Here is a 12,156-nt window from a genome sequence, read left to right on the forward strand (position 1 = left end):
TTCCCCTCTCCACCTTACCAACTGGCTTTCATAAAACTTAGAATAGAATTAATAAATAGGATTAAGTCCTATGCTTCTTTGCATGTAGGAAAATTAAAGTTAAATTTATAGCTGGAAAGTTTTTCTCATTAAACCTCTGTAAACATGTGTTTCCTAGGCATTAGATGAAAGCAAAAGATCTTAATGTAGTTCATAGAGCCTTACTCGACTGAAAACACCTTTCTTGTTTCATCTTGATCTTCCCTCCACTCTCACTCTGCAAGCCACTCATTTATTTCATTTGTCACCCCAACATGACATTTTCCTTCTAAACTCAGAATGTGCATGTGCCAGTCCCTCTGCCTGGACTTCTCCATGCTCCCCTCCTCAGCAACCCTCACCCTAGTAACCCGACTCCCTTAAGATCCCTATTTAAGTGGCACATCGCTTTAGACCAAATGTTTAAATGTTTATGTCCCAACTGAAGTCATTTGTCAAATCCTAACACCCAACGTGATGGTATTAGGTGGTAGGGTTTTTGAGAGGTGATAGGTCATGAGGCTGGAATCTTCCTGAATGGGGCTAGTGCTTAGCAAGAGACAGGAGGCTCCCTTCCCCCTCCTGCCATGTGAGGACACCATAAGAAGGCTGGGAAGACAGTAGGTTCTTACGAGGCACTGAATCTGCTGGCAATTTGATCTTGGGCCTCCCCGCCTCCAGAACTGTAAGAAACAAATGTCTGTTGTGCATAAGCCTCTCAGTTTATGGTGCTCTTTAAAGCAGCTTGCAAGAACTTGCATTTCTATGCAGGTCTTCTCTGACCTGCCTTCTAGGTTCCACTCCCCGCAAGCCCCCAGACCTCCATAATGCTTGTGCTGCTCTCACAGCTTGCTCATCACAACTATGACTATTTGTTCCTGTTTATTTGTGTGATTGGTTACTATCAAGATCATACCTGATTCTAGATCCCCAATATTTAGAAATTTCCTTGTCATAGAGATAATCAAATATTTTTTGAAAGAGAGAAAAACAAGTCATTTGACAATATTAGAAACAATCAATTCTTTGCATTTAGAATTTTGGGGTCTCTGGAATTGTGGAAAAACACAAATTTGACTATTTTCCAATAATAATTCAGCTGCTAGGGTTTTATTATTGCTTTTAATGTATATAAAGATAAATATCTGGCATGAATAATATTTCTTTGAATTTTCAAACACCTTTATGAGTTTTTAGTCCATGTTTTTTTTTTCACTCACCAGTTACTTTGATGTCTCAGTGACCTAAATCATTTATTTCCAAAGATTTATATCTTTTAAAGAGTTTCAGAAAGTAGTAAAACTTCCGATTTTTCATTTTGACTCTTGGAATTCTCAGAAATTTTTAGCCCTGTTCTAAATTTTGCATCTTTACAAATGCACATTTATCTATCAAGAAGAGATACACTCCCTTCAGAAACCAAACTACCTGTTTGTGGAACCCAAATGAAAAAGAAAGGAAAGGAAAATATTGCTGGAAAGGTCAGATGTTGTTGTAATATCTGTAAGTTAGAAACCAAAATTCTTACAGCTGATTCCTTAAAGTCTGATTCAACAGATCCCACTTAAAATGATGACATGAAGCATTTTTTTTTGTTGCTGTTTTTAAGCAGCCTATGGACACCTATAGTAGATACTTGTCATAGATTTTTATCAAGAGATAGATAAAGAAGGCCTGATCCTTCTTGAAAGCTCTACAGTACATGATAACATGCCAGCCAGAGCCAGCAGATGGGAGAAAACTCTGAGCCACCACTCTGGGTCCATAGACTGTAAGTGAGAAAGTGTAGCGTGGCTTGTGTCTGGTGTTGGCACAAGGGGTTATTCATTCACTTCTTCTTAAACATATTCACCCCCTTACATTGAGCTATAAATGAACTCCCTCTCAGGATGTATGTCTGCACACCCTCACCTCCCCTGTGTTCTGACCCATGCCTCATGCCTACATTCACATCACTGCCTGCTTTGCTTCCTCGTAATAACCACTGGATACATTCTGGTATAGTACTACCCTTGCATCCATCATCCCTAAGTCAGATATTAACCTTTCCCTTCAAGGGATGCATTGCCCAAAGGTAAACCTCTGAGAGAAGTGCTTTTCAAGAACTGTGTGTGCTCAATTGTCAGCATAAACCTTGACCTGGGTCACTAACTGTTCTGGCCAAATGGCAGGCAGGTCCTGAGATCTGACTATTTCAGTCCTCCCATAAAAAGGATAATAAAATGAATGTTTGGTGAGAAAAATGCTTTTATGGAAACTTGTGTAATTCAAACTTTTTGGTGGTGGTTTAACGTCAGATTTTACAACAAGGTAGTTAAAAGTTGGCTGAATTTTTTAAAGGTCTCAGGAATTTAAAGGCAGAAAGTATATCCTTTGTAGTTTTGTCAGTGCGGGGAACAAGATTGGAAGATATGATACTTGAGGTTCGGGTTGCCCACTGCAGAGCTTCTGGGTTTTTGTTTCTCTGGACAATGTCCTACTCTAATCAGTTGTGCCTTAAACAAAAGAGGAGGAAAGTAGCTCATGGTTGGGAGGTGCTGTTTGCTTTCCAAAGGAGAAACAAGTTAGTCCTGAGTCCTCCAAACCCTGGCAGTGTCAATTATAGTAATAAACTTGAGACAAAGCCTGAGCTATGGGTTGTGAACAAAATTGTTTACAGAGCAAAACTCATCCTTAAGGCTCAAATTCACAGTCCTCATTGTTCAATGTCAGAAACCACTGATCTTGCCAATGACCATTCCTTCATGAATGAGTAGTTCAGGCCACTTCCTTATTAAGAGCTACTCCATTAGGACACTCTGGACTATAGAAAAGAGAGAAGTGAGGGATGTTTACTGTTCTACTGTCTGAAACGGATGGGCATAAAGCATGTCAGATAAAAGTATCCATGAGAAAAATGGTCACATCTCTACCCCACACCATAGGGGAATGATGAGTTATCATTACCCAGAAAATCAATTCTGGATCAAACAAAAAAAATTAAGAAATGAAGCAATGGTCCTTAAAATAGAAGATATTTTTTGTTTCTGCTGTAGTATTCTACCTGACATTTTTCACTGTACTGTATTTCTGTGTTAGCTCTTGCTTGGTAAATTGTTACAACTCTAGGATTATTATTTGCAGCTCCATGGACTATATAATTCCAGTTTAGAACACACAAAAAATGGCACAACATCATTTCAGAGGTAATACCACTGTCCACTTTCAGAAAAACAAAGGATTTATGCTTTAAGTTAATCTTCTGGAAGTGGAAGGATAGATCCTTTCACATGGATGAGGTATGTGTTGGTGATATGCTTGGTTTGAGATGGGAGTAAAGCAGGAGCCTAGGGCCAGAGAAAAGTCGAGAGAAAGGGAAATGAAACATGGACCTCCCCCTGCCTGACCAAGTAAATAGCACATCCTAATCCGTCAAACACAAACTTGTCATCAATTGTGTGTTTAAGATAGAAATCTCTGGATGAAGAGAAAACTAAGAGTAGCATTCTATTATTCTTTTTACTAAACAACATGTGTTCTTTTCCATTTGTAGCAGTTATGTGGCCAAATCATAAAATTGTAATTGCGAGATCAAAGCATATGTAAATTTGTAAACTTTGTATTTCCAAAACAGCTGTACAGTGGGTTGTTCAGTTTATACTTTCCCCTGGCCAAATACAAAGTGCACTTGCTTCTCTAGCCTTCTACCTACACACACACACACACACACACACTTTTAAGAAACATATATATGTAATAAATTCACAAAGATTTCCAGTTAAGCAAATTCATCCATAGCTTCTATCACATTATCCAAATCTCTCCTCAGAAGATATATATATATATATATATATATATATATATATATATATATAGTTATACTCATGTATATTTTGATTTTCATGTCTTTGATAAGTAGTGAGAAATACCTTTATATTTTTCATAGTTTGGACCATTACAAATTGTCATTTTTCTAATGGAGAGTACATATTTTCTTATTTTTTCAATTGTACCCTTTTAAAAGAAAATTAATACTTTATATATCATAAGTAAAATCTATTTTCCCCAATTTGTGATTTAGTGCTTTTAACCAGGAAGAGATGTCTATGTTTTAATTAAAAATTTAGAGTGAAAAGAGTGTTGAGGAGCTGGGAATATGGCAGGGGCAGGATCATAATTTTTTTTTAAAGATTTATTTATTTGTTTATACAAGCACTGGGTACAGTCAGAAGCGCGGGAGGGGGAGAGAATTCACCAGAGCCAGAGCGGGGAGCAGAGCAGGCAGAAGGACCGAAGTACACTGCTGAGGGGAGCAGCGGGCGGCAGGAGAGGTCTGCGCGCCATGTGGGACCCTCCTCTGGTGGCCAGGGCGCGGCCAGGGATTGAACTGGCGCTGCAGAGGCTGCGGGCAGCTTCACAACCCAGCGCTCAACTGCTGCGCCACCAGGGGGGCCCCAGGATCATAATTTTGAATGTCTCTGAATACCTACATAAAAATTACTGAGCTGCCAAAGCAAAAACCTACGGACAACATTTTCATAAAACTAAGTGGCAAGGATTCCCCTCGGAGTCCCAAATACAAAGATCTGAGTACAAACAATAAGCAAATGCAAGATCTTTCCAGAATGGTGTATGTGCCCAAAGAAAGGGGCAGCAACAGACTTGGGTATGAAGGACTTGGGCTCAGAAGGACCTCAAGAACCCAGCAGAGACTGGACACATCCCAGGCTTCCACAACAGAGTACCATAGAGTATGACTTGAACAGTTGTATCTATCTCTTCTTAGAGCCAAAAAAAAAAAAAAAAAAAACCAAAAACAGAGCGTAATGCCTAGCAGACCTCTGGAGGCAATGTATTCCTCACGTGGGTGTGTTACTCTGGGTCACATAAGCTGCTAGTTCAGCTCACTGAAGACTGCTAGTTTTGAGTCACCCAGATCAAAAGAACACTCTGTAGTAAGTCTAGCAGGTGCCCAAGCTACTTTTCCATATGGTCCATGTGGTCCAACTGATCCTCTGTTGCTTGAAGTGTTAGTGACAGCTAGGAATACTGTTTGAGCCTTTGACAGGGCTCTAGAGGTGAATCCCAGTGTAGAACCTTAGGATTTTGGAGCAATCATATTGCACCAGCTTTATTAGATTGACAGATTTCACAGCATATCTTCTGTCTGCTTTTTCCTCTTATCTTACCCTTGTTTTTATATTTAAAATTTGCCTTTTGAGACATTCTAGTTAGGTTTTCCTTTTTCATTCATTTGTTCAATATCTGTCTTTTAATTGGGGAAATTTAATACATTTACACTTAATGTAGTTATTGGTGTGTGAATTTAAGTCTACCATCTTGCTATTTCCCTTCCACTTGTACTTTCTTCTTTTAATTCTTTTTGTTGTTTTTGTTTATTTGGTGTTTTCTTTTGCTTTTTTTCTTTTGGGTTAATTAAATAAATTTTAATGTTAAATTGTACTTCCTTTACTGCTATCTTTGGTACACTTCTTTTTGTATTTATTACTCTAGTGCTAACTATAGGCATTATCATCTTAGCTTCTATTTAGAATGACTATTGTACCTCTTCACACTTTATTCTTGACACTTCATGCCTCCTCCTTAATTCTTTTGTTTGTTCAGTTAACCTAAGACACTTCTGACTTTATGCTTTCAATTGTCACTTCACAAATGTAATATATTCATACAGCACAATTCCTTTACATTCCCCCATTTTGGTAAAATCATATAAATTTTATTTATATATAACCGTTAATATATGCACATAGTATATATGTGTATATATATATAATCACTTTATAGAATATTTTAATTTAACCAGTTATTTAAGGAAATTAAGAGGAAAATGGTATTTTATATTGCTATACTCATGTAATTTTCCAGTACTTTCCATCATTTTTTGTATAGTTTCCAATTTCAGTATATTTCCCTTCAGTTTGAAAGACATAGTTTAGCTTCTCATGAAGCATATTTACTTTAAGTAATGCTCTCAGATTTCACTTATCTAAAAATGTGTCCATTTTACTCATTTTAAAGAGTTTTTTTCTGGATATCTAATTCTAGGTTGATAATTACTTTTCTTCAGTGTGAAATATATGCTATACCATTGTCTTCCAATCTCCTTGCATTTGGTCAGAAGTCAATGGTTATATTTATCATTATTCCTTTGTGTGTAGAATGTTCCACACCTCCATTATCACTCTACTACTTCCAAAGTATTTCCTTTACCTTTGGTTTTTTGTAGAATAACCAAGATAAGGTATGTGCCAATACTTTTACATTTCTTGGACTTTGCTGAATTTCTTAGATCTATAAATTGGTGTTTTTCATCAATTTTTTAAAGTGTTTGTCCATTGTTTCTTAAAATTTTTCAATATTTTCCAGTACATTTGAAAGTATTTTTCAAACCCTACTCTCACTTTTTTTTTCCAGATGGCCCATTACTCTTGCATCAAATCATCCTATGTTCTCTAATTTGCTCAGGTTTGCCCATCGCTCGTAATTTTTTTTTCTTCAGATTGAATAATTTCTGTTGCTCTGCCTTCAGGTTTACTGTTTATTTTTCCATCTTTAATGTACTATTAAGTCCATCCAGTACGTTTAAAATTTCTTTTGTACTTTTCAATTCTAGAATTTCCAAGTGGTTTTTATGGTTTTTGTATTTTCCACCTTTTTTTTCTAGAATGCCCTATCTTTTCCATTCTTTGATACCATGTTTTCCTTTAATTCTTTGAACATATTTGACTCTATTATTTTAACAATATTTTCCTTTTGTAAAAAAATAATCAAAAATTTTTAATGAAATACTGGCTATCATGGATGATAAAGTACTCTGAAAAAAGTACTCTAAAAGATGTAACTTGGTAAGATCACTCATCAGATTCTGTTTGGATTTGATGGTAGGTTTTGTTAGGGTGGATCCAGAATAACTTTTGTTTTAAAACTTAATTTTTATGCTTGAAGCATAGTGTTTTTTGGCATTTCAGCTCCATGCCAAGATATTCATGAATTATTAAAGAAATCACTCTACTTTGTTAGAGCCACAACTCTCACATACGCTGGCACTGCTCTTCCCCCAGTATTACTTAACCTCCAGAATCTGTTCTAGCTCAGCCCCAAAGGATCCATTGAGCCCTGGAAGGACTCACTATCGTAAGTGTAGGATGACATTCAGCCACAAATTCAAGGGAAAGTCCTCTGCACAGACTTCTGGGACTGCTTCTCTATGAAGCTTCTTCCCTCTGTTGTCCTATCCCACAGACTCCAACCACTTCATCTGTTCTAAATGCTAATATCTTCCTGTTCAGCTCAGAATAATACTAGGTTCTGTTCAGAATCCAGCTCTCTGTGCTTTAGTCAGGAAATTGTCCAAAAGAAAAAAGTCAGGCAATTATAGGGTACATCCTACTGGTTTCCCTTTTCTTAGCAATTGCCTCTTTTCACTGCCTCAAAACAGTTGCCTCATGTATTTTGTAACAATTTTATAGTTGTTTAATTGTAGGGAGACTAGTCCAGTACTAGTTACTAAATTGTGTCTGGAAGCAGAAACCATCCCACAAAAATTTATTACAAGATGAAAGATAATAAGGACTCAAATAATATCCCTACAGACAATGAAATTGTGCCAAAAGACATGCCTTAAAACATATCAAAACTGTAATAGCTCCATTTCAAAAGAAAAAATGAAAGGTATTAAGCACATTGTATAAGACCATGAAAGAATAAGATAAACCAGAAATAGATGTATTCAGAATTGAGGTGCCAAAACTCAGACTAGATGTATAAACTTTAAAAAAATCAAAATTTAAGATAATAGGAACCCAGAGAGAACAAACGGATAAACAAAACATAGTGTTCAGATGATGAAACAGAAGGGGAAAGAAGGAGGTTTTTAAAAATCAAAAACTCAGTGAAAGAACAGAAAGAGTAAATATTTGTGCAAATATAATAGAGGATTTTTCTCTTCTTGTGTTCTTTAAAATATGTTTGACAGTTAAAAGCAAAAATCAAAGTATCACCTGATGGGGTTTTCAATGAATGGTGTAATGATGATGCAGAATGAATGATGTAGCAGATAGGTACACCATAAAGACGGGCAGAGAAAGAGACCTATGTAGTGATAAAATTTCTATATTATACTTGAAGTGATAAGATATTGATTTGAAATAGACTGTAAAATGCCCATTTAACTCATTTCTGACACTATATATCTAGAGGTGGCAGCATCACATTAACAGGTGAAGAGCTCACTCTCCCAAGCCCATGCTTCACTTCAGACACCAACCACAAGTCCAGGCTACCACCTGGGCTTTTAACCAACTAGATGCAGACTGGGTTTTCCCATGACATCCCCTCAGAATTCACGTGTCAGTCACAAGCCCAGGTTGTTACTTGTGCTTCTGACCGACTGGCTATTTATCAATGTTTCCCAGGAACCCTCCTCAAGTATGGTAAATTTACTAGAGAGGCTCACAGAACTCAGGGAACCCATTTACTTACCAGATCACTTATTTATTACAAAGGAACAACTTATTTATTACCTTCAGGAACAGCTAGATAGAAGAGATATACGAGGAAAGGTATGGGAGAAGGCGTGGCACTTCCATGTCCTCTCCAGGCACACCATTCTCCCCAAATCTCCACACATTCACCAACTCAGAAGCTTTCTGAAGCCCTCTTCTCTTGGGTTTTTATACAGACTTCATTGCACAGGCATAGTGATTAACTGATTGCCCGTTGGCTATTGATCTCAACCTCCAGCACCTCTCCCATCCCTCCAGGTCAAGGATGGGAGTGGGCAGTGGAACTGGAAATTCCAAACCTCTAATCACAAAGCTGGTTCCCCTGACAACCAGCCTCTATTCTTAGGTGCTTCCCAAAAAGTTGCCTCATTACATAACAAAAGGCACATTTAACACTCTTCACTCTTAGGAAATTCCAAGACTTTTGGGAGCTATGAGTCAGAAACTATGGATGAAGACCAAATATGTATGGGAAACATATTTTGGTCATCTGAATGACAATATATATAGTCATATACATCACAAGATTGCACAGAGCACTCTGGGAAGGTGAGTTTCAGTGGCCTGGAGATTTTAACAAGTGAATGATAAGGGAAAGAAAGGGATGAAAGGAAACCTCAAAAGGAGATTTAAGACATATCTTTTTTAATGGGAAAAATTAAGCTATTGTGTTTAAGATGCATACTTGGGTGATAAAACTATAAATTTACTCAAAGAAGGAACTTACATAAAAATCAGGAGAGCAGCTATATTATGTAGGAAGGAGGGACTTGGAGTGAATGGCAAAGTTCTGTTTCTATACCTAAATATGGTGGTTGTAAGTATGTTCACCTTATAGTAACTCAACAAGCTGTATATTTATTGGGTTTGAGTATTTATGGGTTTTTTGCAGAAAAAGAGAGGAAAATCTCTGTTACTTATTTCCCTTTGTGAACTTTGTCAAAAGTGGCTCATGGTGAAAGATCTTCCTGAGCACAAGATTGTATATATAAATATATACGTAATATATCATATATTATATATATATCTCTTCTTCTACACACTTTACAAGGTTCATTTTATACTTAAATTATTAATCTATCGAGGATTTCTGTTTAGTATATGGTGTGATACAGGGATTTCATTTACCATTCTTTCATTCTCCACAAATATTTTCAAACTTTTTTATTATGAAAAAGTAATGGAAAACAAAACTATAAATGGGATGTAAATAATAGTTTTAAGTTATTGTTATTTTGTATCTGCAGTGGACAATTATGTTTGCTACTCAACTTCTGTAATAATTTTGCTTTGCATAATATACTTTGATATTGACTTTGCATTTCTTTTATGTGAATTTAACTTCAGCCCTGAGCTGATGTATTTGCCTAGTCACATAAATTGCATCAGAAGGCTCAAGTGAGTCACACCCTATACACACACTCCAGTTTGCTCTGCTTTTTCCTTCCTTGCAAGGTGACATAGACCTGAACTGAGCTCATCAGTCATGGAAGGCTTGTTGAAATACCAGGGAAAGTCCATTCTCTTTCCAACTTAAACTGGCAACATTTAATTCAAAACTGCCCATGATCACCTTTGTGGATGCCCTGAAAGAATTTTAACAATGAAGACAACACAGAGCAGGATAGAGAAAGATGTGGTTCTATCATCACAATTGGAGCCTGGACACAGCCTCACCTAAAGCTCAATGCTCCTCTACATTTCCATTTTCCCAACCCAAAAAATTTCCTAATTACTTAAACCAACTTTGTCTGAAATTTCCCGTCAGCCCAGGAAATCTTAATTAAAATAGAAAACAACTTTGGTCTCTGCAAAAATGAATACTGGTCAAATATATACTCAGCCAAGTAGCTTAATGCTGATTACTTTGCTAAAAATACATGTAGCAGAGACAGAAGAAAAATTCACCACTGGAGTATTTTCTCTCTTAGTCGTTGAGGTTTTGTGGTCTGAACAGAGAAAATCTTGCAGATTTTTCTAATATGGCATAGGGTATTGCTAGAGGATACATTTTGACAAGACACATTGCAACATGAACCCAATTCACAGAAAAATCAATGGTGCCAAGGTTATCATTGTCCCAATATCACTGGATCTCAAAAATTTCACAGAGGCCCCAGTGCTTTCAGAGTAAAAACATCAATCATCCATGCAGTAATGCAAGATTAATTCACATGTTCAAAAGCATCTGGTCATGACAAAGTCTTTGCCTTCTGAGTACGACTGCTTGTTTGAAGCTCATCCTCCAGCAAGGCTTATTGACATCAGTAAATGTTCCAAAGCACCAAGGACTCACAAGTTTCTTTCATGTGTTCCTTTGCATAATGACAAAAACAAATCTGGGGACATTTGGAGCAGTTGTCTCTACATAAAAATAGCCTTTTGGGGGTCATATCAGTAAATGCTTTTAATAGGTCTGTTTTAAATGTCCAGAAGAGGAAATAACTTTCATTTTAAGGATCATATACTGAAAGTGTGAGCCAGAGAGAGAAAAATTCATTCATTTAAAGATAATTGAAAGAAAACCTTTGGAGGAAAAAAAATCTCAGACAATGGAAACACTATGCTTTTAGCAATTCAGCTTGAGTAGATCTTATTTTTCTCAAAATAATGCATCTAAACATTTTCATTAGCCAGTCAAAATACAAAATCAATCAAGTTTTTGTTTGAAATGATTTATTCTCTAAGTAAATTGATCAGATATGTACACACTCTATGGGTGTTTGTGTGTGTGTGTGTGTGTGTTCATGCAACAATGCTATGAAGGTAGTTTGTAAACCTTGCGTGGTTAACAAAATTTCTTTGAAACATCAAGTAAATATACAACTTTGGAATCATTTAGAGACATATTTCACTTCATCCACATCATAATTTTGCATTAGTAAATATAGATGGAGATTTTTATACCAAGAGAAATAGATTTTTTTTTAATGTTTGCTTTGTTGCTCACAGTGAATCACCAGAACCAAAAACAGAAAAGTGTGTTCCTAGAAGTAACTCTGTGCACAAGGCTTTAGAGAAACATTTCCTCTGTAACCTTCAGTCCTATGAGGTAAAATAAACTTTTTATAATGAGGTTAAAGGCTGAACACTTCATGGAAGTCCACAATAAAAGCCTACAGCTTCATGAAAGACTGAGTTGAACTGAGCCAAACCTTGGAATAGATGTATTCCTGCACCCACACTTCAGTTCTGCTAAAATTCCAGAGCCTTGCTATGATAATCTACAGTGTACGACTTCAGACAGTCCATATATATATAAAACATATGCCAAGGAAGAGGGAAAAAGTAGTTGATTCAGAAAGACAACAATGTTGAGAATGAATTAGTAATTGTACTTAATCTTTTGTGGATTTTATGTTTTCAAGCCAGTTTGAACTCATTCCTTTAAATTCTTCAAGGATTGTCTTTCTCACTCAAACTCATCTAATGTCATGCCTTTCATTATAGAGAATAAAGTATCTGAATTCTTACATAAGACACCTTACATTCTGTATGAGAACTAGAGACTTTGCAACTTTCTCTAAATTACAATAAAACTGGGAATATAGAAGAGAGTATGTTTTGGGATTATTATTTTAGTTTTGCTAGGTGTTGTTGTTTAGGTGTCTGAGTTTTGGGGAATTCCAACCCT

At 36.4% G+C, this 12,156-nt stretch overlaps 2 long non-coding RNA genes across 2 annotated transcripts in view; one reads left to right on the plus strand and one right to left on the minus strand.

Annotated features, from left to right (window-relative positions):
* The window catches only part of LOC129144825 (uncharacterized), a 35,696-nt gene extending 26,904 nt beyond the window's left edge, over window positions 1–8,792 (minus strand). The window contains exon 1 of the long non-coding RNA XR_008549525.1: window positions 8,541–8,792. This is a non-coding gene — a long non-coding RNA (uncharacterized LOC129144825). The remainder of the gene's footprint in view (window positions 1–8,540) is intronic.
* A 114-nt stretch (window positions 8,793–8,906) lies between these two features.
* The window catches only part of LOC119231114 (uncharacterized), a 52,659-nt gene continuing 49,409 nt past the window's right edge, over window positions 8,907–12,156 (plus strand). The window contains exon 1 of the long non-coding RNA XR_008549677.1: window positions 8,907–9,071. This is a non-coding gene — a long non-coding RNA (uncharacterized LOC119231114). The remainder of the gene's footprint in view (window positions 9,072–12,156) is intronic.

The sequence above is a fragment of the Talpa occidentalis genome, unplaced genomic scaffold (genome assembly GCF_014898055.3).
Source record: "Talpa occidentalis isolate TD23 unplaced genomic scaffold, MPIMG_talOcc4v2.1 talOcc4.7, whole genome shotgun sequence".
NCBI classification, from domain to species: Eukaryota; Metazoa; Chordata; class Mammalia; order Eulipotyphla; family Talpidae; genus Talpa; species Talpa occidentalis.